The sequence below is a fragment of the Symsagittifera roscoffensis genome, chromosome 5 (genome assembly GCF_963678635.1).
Source record: "Symsagittifera roscoffensis chromosome 5, txSymRosc1.1, whole genome shotgun sequence".
NCBI lineage: Eukaryota > Metazoa > Xenacoelomorpha > Acoela > Convolutidae > Symsagittifera > Symsagittifera roscoffensis.
Window position 1 is genome coordinate 19,712,141 of NC_087066.1, and position 14,146 is coordinate 19,726,286.

Genomic DNA, 14,146 nt, shown 5'->3' on the forward strand with positions numbered 1-14,146 from the left:
AGATCATTGTGTTATCTGATAAATCTCCTGTGAGTTGTACTTTTTCGAGTTGTATTTTACAATCGAAAAACATTATTTCCTGATATCCTTTATTTTTATGTCTGCTTTGCAGTTTGAGGGGTTATTTATTCCAATGTGTGGTATCCAGTGTTTATCATGTATGTCATAGGTTAATCTTCCGTGTACGCCGTTGTATGGGTATTTTTCGTCTAGTCTTATATGTCCTTGATATCTTTCAAGTTCTGCTTGATGTACAGAATCGGCAAAGACTTGAAAATTTCCTATTTTTCTAACTGTGTTTTTATTTCTTGTGATGTTTGGTCTGAGTAGTTTGTTTTTACAATCATCGGGGTTTAGATGAGAAGTCGTTTTATATTACTTTGATAGAATGATTCGTTATCAAGTCGGTATATATTTCCGTTTGAAACTTGTGAACAATGTACTTTCTTTTCGGAAAATGTTGCTGTAAATTTATATCCTGTGACTGTTGTTGCTCGGGCTTTTGAATACAATGTTGCTATTACATTTGTAGTTTATATAGCTGGTGGTTTTGTTTCGCATTGTGATACTGGATTTTTAGTAAAAAAACATCTGTTCTACTAAAAATTGTTCGTATCATTTAAATAAACTTTGGATTATCGTACCTGTGAATATGGTCAATGATTTGGGAAAGTTGGAGATATATTTCAAATAGGTAGTAGAAAATTAACAAAATGTTGCAAAAAATAATTAAAATGATTATAAAAGCTTCAAAAGTATCAAATAGAAATATGAATAAAATTTTGAGTAGTATAAAAAAGTTTATGAAAATTTTGAAAATTGTATTTTTAAAGATTTTGACTGATCGAGAGAAAATCATTTAAAAAATGATTTCTTTGTCGAATTTTTTTTGTTGTTTGAGGCGAGATTCAAGTGTGGTCGAGTTATTTATTGATTTTTTGACAAGTGGGTTGAGTTTTGTGAAAAGATGTTGGGGGCTAATTTTATGGTGTTCGGGAGGTCTTCTTTGCTTTATTTTTAGTTCTGTGATAGTTTGATCTATTATATGAATTATTTCTTGATCGATTGTTCGGGTAATGCTGATTTCGATTGTTTGAATAACTTCTATTTCTATTATGTGAATAGCTTCTATTTCTTTTGTATGATGAGTGTCGTGATTGATTATTGGAATAGTGTCTATTCCTTGGGTTTGATTGGGAACTGGATCCAGAAACAAAATGTGTTTAATTGGAATTTGATCGTGAAAAGTTATTTAGGTTATTTTGGCTATTCGATCGATTATATCTATTTTGTGAAGAATTTCGTGTATTTCTTCGTTCTGGTGATCTTCCTCTATAACTTGAGTTTTATGGCGAGTGATTCCTTGTGTAATTGGTGTTGTTCGGAAGTGGTTTTCCTGAACTGTTATTACTATATATATTTTTGTCTGGTAGATTTTATTCTTTTTTCATGTATTGATAGAACGATTTATTTGGTTCTTTATGCTTTTGAGGTTTATTCTGATTGTCTTGTTGTTTTTGTCTACATTCAGAAATACTGTGTCCATGTCGTCGGCAATAATTACACTATTTTTTGAAAGATGGTTTGCCTTTAAAGTTTTGATGTTTTTCATAGATATTTAGTATTTCAGTGATTTTTTCAATCAGGTCTGTATCTGATTCCTGTATGTTATTTATGTGTGTAGTGTTTGTTTCAATTCGATTAACATATTGTAGTTTTAGATTTTCTGTTTCTTCGAGTTTCATTGTGATTTCTGCTTGTTCTAATTTATCTACTAGTTTTCGAAAATCTAAGTCTGGTTCTCGAATTGAGGAAGGATGAGATGCTCTCTTTTTTATCGCTGGTTTCCTTAATTGAGGTGTTAAGGTCATCATTAAAATTTCTGTCATTTTTGTGTTTTTATAGTCATGTGTATTAAGTGAATATGCTTTGCGAACTAGTGTTTCGATACGTACTGCTACTTGTTTGATTGTTTCATTTGGTAATCTGCGAATTTCATTACATAAAACTCTTTGGTGTTGTTTGTTTCTTTCAGAGTCAAACATTTTTGAAAAATCTTGTGTGAATCTTTTCCAGTCTCATTTTATTTCTATAGGTAATACTGAAAACCATTTTTGAGCTGCGTCATCTAGGGTTGTTGTTTGTATTAGTGCTGTGCGTCTATGTATCCAATTTTGATGTAGTGGCGTAGTATTTGGTTCAGGTCCTATATTTAAAAAAAAATTTGCTGTTACTGCATTTAGATAATCTTCTACAGAATATTCAGGGTCTGTTCCTGTGAATACCATCAGTGGTTTTTGGATTTTATTGATGATCCACCCATGAGGTATGGATTCATTGTCATCTGGAGTGATTCTGCGGCATTTGGTATTTGTGAAAAATTTGAAAGTTTATTTTTTGTTATTTCGTGTTGTTGAAGGTAATATGGAAGCAGTATTTCATTTTGCATTTGAGTTGGTTGATAAGAATGCATTGACATTGGATTTTGTGGTTGTATTGGTTGAAAAGATTGTGTGTTAAATGGGTTTTGTATATGAATTTGTTGTGGATTTTGTATATCTGTTGGATTTTGTGGGTAAATTTTTATATTTCGAGATGGTTGAGATTGTCGCGGTCTCTGTGTGCGATATTCTTTAGCATATGGTGCAAAAATGTCTGGTTGGTGATAATCATCTTCATCGGATGATAAATAGTTTGTATTAAACGGTGTATGTTGGTTATTTTTATTTTGTTGAAAGAATGGGTAATTTTCAGTATAATCCTGTGTAGGTTGTGGATTATCTGGAAAATTTACTGAATTGGTCGATGTTTTCGGGAGATTCTAATAATGGGAACATACGTGATTTAACTTTTGTGTGTTTTTTCGTGGAGGTTGGTTTGTTCTTGGTTTGTGAGCATAATTATAATTGTGTTCTGCAAAGGTATTTCTTGTGAATGGTTTTCGGGTTTTTGACGGTATTGTCAATGATCTATACGTTTGATAATCCATATGTGAATATTTTGGAGCAACCCAAGGTTTAACGGTTGATTGTAAGGTTACCTGTGTTAGTGACGTATTTGTATTTCTTGGTGTTGTCAAATTAGGGTGTATTGGTGAAATACTTTGTTGTGTAGTTGTTTCATTTATGAAGTGTGATGGTGTTTGAATATCTTGTTGTGTAAGATTTCTAGTTCCATTAAGGTTTTCGTTACGTATGACGGTCGAACTTAAACTGTTATATCGTGTATCAGGTAAAAATGTATTATAGTTCAATGGTGTTGCATCAATGGTTAATGGTATTACTTTTACATAATCTCTATGATAAGATATTGTACTTATTGCTTGACTTGAGATAGCTTGTGGGATATTTAGAAATGTAGGATGAGACCATTCAGGGTCCCAAACGCAGTCTGATTGTTCTGAGAGAGCAGTGTCGTCATTTGTATTTTGAGGTCTGAAATTTTTCCTGGCTTGTGAAATTAAATCTAAATTGTGGGTGAAATAATTTATTATAAACCATGCTAAAATCTTTTGCAAGTCATGTTTAGTGTGTTGTGAAACATCATCTTTTGTGAAATTTTCTTTAATTATATGTAGAAATGTTGAAAATATTGTGATTTCATTTCTTACTTTTGTATGTCTGGATGTTTCAGTTGGTGATATACTTTGAAATTCTGTTTTTTCTAATATAGATATTAAACTATATATTATTGCAAAAACTTTGTTAGTGAAGATGGAGTTTGCTCTTTGTGAATTATGATATTGTATGCTTTTGATATTCTCTATGAATACTTTTGAAAATTCTAATTCAATATCGTCTGCTTGAATTACATATTTGCGATGGGCTGTATTTGGTGTGCTAAATTCTATGGTGTAGATTCCATATTGTTGTGTTAGGTTTCATATGTCTTTCAAATAATGTTCAATAGTTTGTCTTTTGATTTTTACATCTGGGAATTCTGCTTTGCATAGACTGATTCCTGGTTCAAACAAATTTACGAGTAAGTTCTTGCAAAAATCGTGTTGTCGTTGATCATCGAGTGAATCTATAAGAAAGGGATAAACTGCTTCGTCGTCTGGACTATCGTCACTTTGAGTGGGGCTCATTTTTTCGTTTGATGACTGTTAATATATAACTATCGATGTGTCTAATTGGTTGATTCCAATTATACAAGTGTACTGGGTTGTGTTTGTTTTGCTTTTTTATTCTTCTTTTTCCTCTTTTTGATGAATTTGAAGTTGTTTCTGAGTCGGAAAAATACAATTGATCATGGATGGGACAATTTTTATCTATTGATTCTTTTAATTTATAGAGTTCATCTAAACTGCTGGCTTCTGATTCAGAAAATGCGTTTCTATTTTTTGAAAATCTTTTTTGTGTGATTTGTCTTTGTTTCTTTATAATTTTCCTTTTTATTGTTTGTCGTTTTGTTTTAATTTATCCAACTGTTTGTGTATGAGGTGTGATTACAAGATCGTATTTTTTGTTATCTATTTCACAGTTGTGTAAAACGATTTTTTGTTTATTTCCTAAGTTTTTGAATGACATAAGGTTTAGGATGAGGGATGCAAGAAGTTGTTATTTATTTCTATTTCCTTAGACTGTTAGTCCTTACAATTTTTTGATTAGCTTAACCTGGCTTAACCTGGGTCTTTTTGTTCAGGGTTGTAGAGAAAAGTATATCGATTCCAAAGAATGATTTTTTAATGTCTCGTGGCTAGTCTAAGCTAAGGTGTTAACTTACTTAATCTTACTTAGGGGTAGTGATTGTGTTCAAGGGTTGGAGAATAGTAAATCGATCCACAAGGTTCAGGTATAATTAGAACGCAAGTAGTTCGTTAGATACTATTTTAAACTTACTAAGTCTAAGATCTATCCTGGGCCTGGTAAGAGGAGGGTTCAAGTGAAGGATGAATAACCGAAGTTCTTCACTGTTTATCTTAATTTGAATGGTTAATTTTATTGAAAAATTTCTATTAGTCCTGGGTCTTTTGGAAAGGTTGGATAGTGAATCGACGTTTGAGGTCGTTAGACACTTGCTAAGTGGGTGGGGGAGAACAAAATTGTTCTTTTTGATCCAGCGATCGGCCTTGATGAACAGATTTTAAATTTAGTGAAATAGAAAATTTATTAAGATCCAAGGATAAGCTTTGATGATCTGATTTTTAAAATTAAGTGAATTTAAGTTTAAAATGGTTTAAATTTATTTAAGAAAAAGATTTAGTTCTTCAATGATATTAGTGAGCTTATGATTGCTGTAATGTTTAGGTGATGAAGCTGGGACAACGGATGATTTATGATTACTAACGATTTATTGTCATGCTACCAATTTTTATTTTCTTTTTCAATAAATATTTTCAAATATGTTTTATATAATACTGCAGAAATTAAGAAAACAATCTGAGATCTTTTTATCAATCGTTATTGTACATTAATAATTTTTGTTTAGCGCCTGAAATGATCATGAAGATTTACTTCAAAATTTTTTATGTTTGCAAATGAAAATCTAAATTCATTGCTAATAAGATTCTGAATACAAAAGTTTGTGTTGGCTTTTGCCGTACAACCATAAAATTAAATGGTAAGTTTCTATTTAGTCGTATATCGTCTCTTGTCCGAGGTCTTCTTCCAATTCCGGGTAGTTCTAGTATCGTTCGGAATATCGGCTCTGATCTATTGAGTCGTAGAGACATTTCAAGTAAAATTATTATCGTGTAACATTTTGAAAATATTTTGTCTAAATTCTAATCTATATTTGGTTAGTTCTAAGCTATTAAGGTCAGGTCTTATTCGAGACTTATGGTCGCACCAGATGAGTTAGGACCGATGTGGTTAACTCATAGAGTAATTTTGGATAGGGTACACCGTCTGCTCGTCACGCTATCTTATTTTCGGCCGGATAGATTCGTGCAACTTCTTAGTCTAATACCGATCCTAATCCTACTCTTATACTTACTAGTCTCAGGGTGTTTAACTAGTCTCTGATAGGCTCAATAGATCTAGGGTATACTGGTTTATTGCGGCTGCTGAAGTTCTCTTGGAGAGGCAACTAATTTCTAAGTTAAATTCAAATCTCTCTGGTGCTGAAATTACAAGTAATTTCAGCACTTACAAATAAGTGGGTCGTTAGTTAGATGGATTATGATTGGTTAATATTAAAAATTTTACAGTGGTAAAATACGCAATTTATCCAATTATAAAATGTAGTTTAGATCAGGTTACATATATCAGAGAGACGCTTTAATTATTCTATTTGCCTCTTCAGGCCAATTTTAAAGTCTTATGATTGAAAAATTGACAAAATAAATGGAAAAAAAAGAAGAAAAATCGTATCATGTTTTTTCTGCAATTCATCTCCCCCACAAGCTAATCTGAACTACAAGAGGAGGAGGTTTTTGTAACAAAGACAAAATGAAATGCCTCAATTCAATTTGTAACCCATTAATCTGTCCCTTTACGCGTGCTACAAGAACGAAAAACATTGCGCGGTAATTATACCAAACTTGCCAAACTAGCAACTTTCAAACCCCCGTAAGTTTACAAAAAATGGTCACAAATTTTTTTGAATTTGTGCTCAGGCCAACAATATCTTAAGATGGTAAGAAATTCCTCCGATAACACTCTGTTAACAGTTTAAAAAATGACTGAATAAAAAAACCAACCCAGGCTTGCCCTTTTTCTTTGAAAGTCGGAACAATAACCCTATCTATGTGAAAACCCTATAGCATTCGAAAAAGTTTGTGATCCTTGATGGGACATGCGATACAATTGAACAAAAGATTCAACAGATTTACATAATATAACAAAATGAAAAAGATCGAAGAGTGCTAACAATGTTGAAGTAGCTTTCCCAGTCTAAGTATAGGGGGAGTCAGCAAACCAACGAGTGCCAGCGAGCCAGAGGAAGCAGTAAACCAGGATTTTCTGAAACTAAATCCTGAATCTGGTTGAAAAAGTATCGGGACAGGCAGAAAAACTGAACGTTTGAACGGAGAGTCCACCACATTTCATAACAGTTCATACGAATACATCAAGTTTTTGTTCCGACTTTCGATACGAAAGTAACGAAATATTTGTGCTCGGGGTGGGTTTTTTTTTCTTCAGACAAATTTCGACTTTTTAACTAGCCATTTTTGACAGAATTTTTTTACATCATTCGAAAAGTATTGTTGTCCTGAGCTCAAATTTGAAAAGATATTTCACCTGTGATCATTTTTCGTAAAGTTACGGGGGTTTAAAGATTGCCATTTTGGCCAATTTGGGACAATTAACTCGCGATATATTTCGCGCTATTAGAAATCGTTCCAAATTGGTTAAAAGAAGCTTATGTGCCATAATTGGTTTGTTACAAGGAGCGAAATCTATCCTTTTGTACTTTGTATGGCGTGTGGGGGGATGATTTTCATAAAAAATTTCAAATTTAAGAAATTTTTTTTTGATTTTGTTTTATTTCATTGAATTTTTGAATGTTATTACTGCTCCATAAACCTTAAAAGGCAGTCGGAACATTCAGGGCTTTGCCCTGATACGAGCAGTCTTGTTTTATTTGAGATCTTAAGTTTTCCATATGGAAAAATTTGCTGATATATGAATCACTGGCTGGCTATAATCTAATCAAATTATCGCAACATTTCAATTTTGCAAAATTAAAATTCCTTCATCACTTCTGCACATCAAGACATCATTTTTCTTTTAGTTAGTATGCATACAATTGAAAACTTTGAACTAAATGACATTTACTTGAAATTGCTTGTCTTCTGGTCTCCAGATTGTCTAAAAAATTAGTTGCGAGTAGTGTTTTTTTAAATATAATGGGTTTTTGCGTTTTTGAGCTATTCGTTTTTGGAAATTAACATCTCTAGTTCAATTCTCTAAGTTTGGAATCCTTTAAGGCCAAAGATAAGATTCAGAACCTCAAAATGTTTGATAGAATTAATCTTTAATCTTTTCATCATAATCACAACTACTTTTTATCAGTGGCAAATCCCTTCCTTGTCAACTGGATGCTAAGTTCTCTGGAAAACCAAACATAATTCATTATGTGTGGATTTATTGCAACAGTAATAGCTAAAATTAGCCAACGAGTACCCCAATGTACTAAAATGGAACCCATACTCCTTTAACATTGCAGCCAAGGACTTCAATCTTGATGCAGTAACTAAATCAGAGATTTTAAAAAAATCAATTTTGTAACAAACACAAATGAAAACATTACGTCTACTGTCATGAAAAATATCAAAATTGGTGCAAACTGGGCAACTCGTTTCTAAACTAACTATGAATACAAATGTTTTATAGAGTGAAAAACTTTCAAATTTTATTCCAAAACTTTGAATGTTTGTATTCATAGTTAGTTTAGAAACGAGTTTGCAAAAAAGGTTTCTAAACGAGTTTGCAAAAAGTTAAGGAAGTTGATGAGCTCAATTTGGCGTACTTTCTGAAATAAAAACATCTTTCGAAACACCGTATGGACTTATTGTTATTGTAAGAAGTTCATTTTTTAGCTGTTATCTGCAGGGCAAAATAAACAGCATTCAAATTGAAAAATAAACAATGAGTCAAATTTGCCCATCGTTACTTGTCATGGCTGTTTAGGCACGTGCAATTTAAGGTATATTGAAAATTGTTGAATAGTACAAAGGAAAGTTTCAAAGCTAGGAATTGCATCATCAATTGAAACCATGATCGTTTTGAAAAACTCCAGGAAAAAACATTCCAGGAAAAACTTAGACTCATCTATTGCACCAAATTAACTTTTTTTAAGCTTTCAGTGAAGCATAACCTTTTATGTCAAACCAATTTTTCTCAGACTGAGCAGAATCAATTATCAAAATATCTTAACTAGACGCTCTGGGCTGACCACTGCAAGAATGAGTTATCAATAATCCTGTACTCATAAATCTTCACTAAAAAAAAAACTAGGAAACACCTTTTTTTTAAGCTAATAATTTGCAAAAAACTTTTTAAAAAAAGAAAAAAAGTTAGGTTCCAATGTCAAAATAGCCTATGTGAAAGAAGCCAATAAAAAAACTCCGAGCACAAATAACTTAAACAGTTATCAGTTTATTGTTCCGACCACTGAAAATTGGGAGAACTTTGGATTCGGGTGTGTTTTAGTTTCTTTGTTTTCCACGCAAAATCAGCTACCTCAAATAATCATTGCACATGGTTGAGTAATATATCATTTTAAAGCCCGTGATTTGAAGGACATTAAAAATTTCGAAAAAGTTTTCAGTGTCGAGAAAAAACGGTTTGAAATTTTCAGTTTTTGGTCCAATTTCGAGCTAATTGTTTTATTTTATTTAAGCTTAATTTAAGCCGTGCAAACTACGTTTTAGTCAGATAAAGGTATTTCTTGGAGTTTGTTAGCGCAAATTTGGAAATCAAAATCTTGAAAATTTTCGTTTTTGTTTTTCTATCTTGAAAATCTTGAAAATCTATTTTGTTTTTCGTTTTTCTTGACTTTTTCTGCAAAAACTGTTTTGCAGTTGAATTACTTTAATATGACTCTCAAATATGCCTATGTTCCATTTTTTTGTTCGGATTTTTTTATCACAACATGCAATAAATGACACCAATTTGAGAAAAAATTTTTTAAAGACTGGTCGGAACATACTGTGCTACTTGCACAATAACCTGCTATCCCGGGTTGACCAAAAACGCTAGTCATACAGTTTTCATATATGGATAAATGCTAATCATACACTTTTTATGCAATTCCATAAGTACAGAAAATTGCATGAAAGGTCTATGATAACTATTTTTCATATATGGAAATTGTATGACTAGCACGTTTCCATAAACCAAAAATCATTGATTTTTCTTCGTTTTAATTTCTCAAAACTTTTTGGTTGTGCTTCGTAACCGAACACATATGACATGAACCTTGGTTACTCAAACATAGTAACCAAAAGTTTGGCCGTCTCGCATTAATAATGCATTGGAAACAGCCTGAAAGGTTTTAATTCTGTCTCCAACAAATAGTATAACAAAAGTAACGAATTTTTAAATTTTGGCAAACATGTTCAAAGATAAATATTTCTAAAAATTGATTATATTAAATTACCAGACATTGGCCAAGGCATACAAAAATATGTCATACAAAAGAAAGAGTAGTTAAGCGTTTTCGAAAAAAGTTATGAAAAGGAAAAGAAAAAAAATTCAATATTAGTATATCCAGGACTACCTTGTACACAGAAAAAATTATATTTTGCATACAATTTTTTTCCAAAAAATTGTTTGTTTGAGTACGAAAAAAAATATGCGGTTGAAAAAAAACACAAAAAAAATTTTGGGGACAATTTCAAAAATACTTCAAAATTTTTGTCTTCGCCATCAAAAAATGCTGGTCATACATTTTCCATATATAGAAATAGAAATTGTATGATTCGCATTTTTTTGACAAAAAGTTTTTCTTTTTTATTCAGTACGATACACCGAATTTTATGCCAAAACAAGAGAAAAGTTTTTAGAAAATTCAACGGCGCCATTTTAGCAAAATGTATGAAATTTTTATGATTAGTATTTTTTCATAGACTTAGTTTATGGAATTGTATGATTAGCATTTTTAGTCTATGGAGGTCAACCAGGGATCCTTGTTATTTATAATGATTTTCAACGACTGTCTGGACAAAAAATAAGGCCAATTTTATCATTATTTTTTCTCATATAGCACGAATAATAGTCCAAAAATTCAGCTTTAACTGTTTAGAAAAGTGGAAAAACAGTTTTAATTTAACAGTGTGTATTATGAAGTGTTTACACTGTTGGCGTTTAAAAATCTTTTAAGAAAAAAATAGTATCTTTTGATGTTAATTTTCCTAAATTGTTCATGATTAATGAACCAGCTGTGTAAACACTTCTTATTACCCACATTCCAAGTAGAAAGTTTTTTTTTATTGAAAATTATATGGCTAAAACTTCAGCTTTGAATCAAGGTTTGTGCTATTTGAGAGTAAGGGAAAGACATTTCTTGGATTACATAAATTATCCAGTAAATCATCGATTGAATAATTGAATATAGCTAGAACTATGATCTGTGCTCTGTATGTCATTTTACTAAAGCCAGGCTATCTTTAAATTTTTCAAATTTATTGGCTGCATCAAACTTTTTTATGCTTATATTGGCTTTGTAAAATAATCGATATACTTATGACCTTATAGCAACATCATTTTTACATGAGCATTGCTTTTTTTGGTTTTTGTTTGAATGGATAAATTTCCAATGAATGGATAATTTTCCTTTCAAAAATAACTCCAACTATTGCGAGCTTCGTAGACAGAGTCATCACGAATACATAGTTGTGTCATCGATAGTTCTCAAAACGCCAGTGAAGCGATCAAGTTCATATTTCAACATAAACCGTCAGAACAAATGAAATCGCCAAAGTACCTTGCTTCTATTATCGTGACTGATTTTTCATGAACAGACCATAAGTTATATTGCTCACAGCTAGTTGATCCCTGTAAAATACAATCGATAATGTCCAACTCATGAAAACTTTATTTGATTTCGAACAATCGGTGGTTGTTCATTGTGACGCCAAATATCTTGATTTAACTTTTATGGACAAGTCACAAATAATCTCCGGAATTACTTGAAACCAAGTCTTTTCTTTTGAGTGAAATTAAAGCTTCTTCATGTTCAGCCTCATTGACTTCCAATTGCTGTTTGTCAAACAACACAAGAATCTCCTCCAACGGCTTGCTTTTTCATAAAGGAAATCGTTAATATTGTTAACATTATCTCTTTTTTGCAGTGCAATCCCGTAAGCAATTCAAAAAAGTTTGCTGTGATTTGTAAAGCCTTTTCGCTCATTGATTGAACTTGTGCTCATTGTGAAATTACAGAGTTTTGCAAAAAAAAGAGTGTTGCACGTTTGGCAGTATTCAAAACATATAATCAACTATGCTCAGTCGGGGTAAGCGATTTGTATTCTATTGAATCTATTATCGTATTCCCTTGTATGATATTTGCACCGATAAAAAATTTGCTGTGTTTAAAATTGATAAACAGATGGCTCATTCAGAAGACAGTTTATTACCAAAAACACAAGTTTAAACTTGTTTCGAAAATGAGTGTCAGAGTTATACTTTTTTTTTGGTGAAACCAAATAAAAAGAGTCCAGAAGTTATTATCAGGATAAAAAAAAATTTAAAAACTTTTGGTTTAATTCGAGCAAACGTGCTTTAAAAACTACTCAATATTAACAAAAAAGAATCATTGTAGTACCGCGCCAAAAAAAAACAGAAAAAGTCTACCAAGCTACATTGGAAACGATTGTCATAATAACATCTTGAAGTAAGATTTGTCAAGAAAACATAAAACTACGACGAAAAAATGTGACAAAGAAACAAGCAAACCTTACTAAACTAAAAAAAACATTTGAAAAACACTATAAAATTCGCAAGCACGAATAAAAAAAAGTATGCAAAGAAATTATTAGATGAGAAAAGGGTAAAAGCTAACAAAATAAAAAATAATATTAGACTGCTATTTAGTTAGGGTAGAAAATTGCTTGTTGGAGCTTTATTGTACATCAAATATTTTTTTTTTGTAAATTATAAATTTTGTTTCTTAAAGTGATTTCGGAAACTATATATTATGGAACCGACACAATGAAAAACGCTGACCATTATCTTGATACATATCTCAAAATTGTGTTAGACAATGTATAGACGAAAATATCACAATAATACTGCCCGTAAAAATTTAGAAAAATCATAGAAAGAAGCTAATAAGTTTTGCTAAAATCAAAGGGAATTAAATTTGATGGTAATTTTACAAATAAAAATAACTTATGATAAAACTTGATTAATCTCAGCATAACCTTACTGTTACTTCTACGAAACCAATGAATTGATTCACTTTACTCCGAGAAGTAAGCATAAGAAGATTATTGATACTATTGTTTTTTATTTCGAAGGAAATGACGGAAAATTTGCGCTCGCACTATTTTAAGACAAAATTCAGCTTTTGATGTCTTCTTGAGCTCTAAATTGAAAAAATATTTCACTCGCAAAAAGTGTTCGAAAAGTTATGAGGATTCCAAACAAAAAACAATTTTGGATAAGTAACGTGATGATACTTTTTATCCTATTGAAACGTACGCGAAGACTTGTTTCTTTCCACACTGAATAGAGGCATGCCGTTACAAAACGCAAAATTTACCATTTGGAATTTTGCAACGTATGGTATTCAAAACATAGAAAAAGTACAATTATAACTAAGAACTAATAACAGAAAAAGTACAACAGTAAAAGTACACTAATGAAAAAAACAGGAGTTCGAAAAATAACATGATAACTACAGAAAAAATTACCAGAAAGAAATGATAGCTAGGAAAGTGATACACGAAAGGAAATTTTAAAAAGTGTTAAAATTGTTATTTAGATAGGACAGAAAGTCATTTTTTGTAATTTAATTTTACAGCAAATGTTTACTCTTATTTCTTAAAAGCATAGTTTTGTGACTAACATTTTTTTCAAAAACAACATAAATCGAACTGACGCATTTTTTTGAAACAAGCTGCCCTCTATTGTTAAACAGATCTTAAATATGGACTAGACAAAATATAAACGAAAAGAAAACAATGGTCTCATTAAAAACATTAAAAAATAAAAATTTTTCGTTTGTTACAAGACGCGAAGTTTATCAATTAGAATTTTCAAACGTCTGGGACATAAAATCAAGAAAAAATTTAAAAGAACTCTTTAATTTTTTTTCAAATGTTTTTTCAATCGATAACTGTTTCTTTGGAAAATTAAGGGGCGTTCAAAACAATCTTCGCTCCAATGGTGTTTATTTTTACTTTTAAGTTTATCACAATCTACTACAAAAAGATATTGGAACCGTAAGCATTATTGATCTCGACTGACCGCACAGAGAGACTCAATAGTCTGGCAATGTTTTTTTTACAGATGAGGCTACAACCTGCGAATGAAGCGATTGAATTTATCTTTACTATGCACTATTTTTTTTTGCTTTTCGTTTTCATGTAGTGAGCGTTTTTCGGCTAATATCTCTCCCGCTTTTTTTGTTTTTATTGATGTAGGTTGTGAACATGTCTCCTTTTTTTCCGGTTTCGCAATCTGAAACGGGTCCCCACTCTAACAGATCCACGTGGAATTGTTCTAGCGATTCTCATTTTTTTCTATTTCTGCAT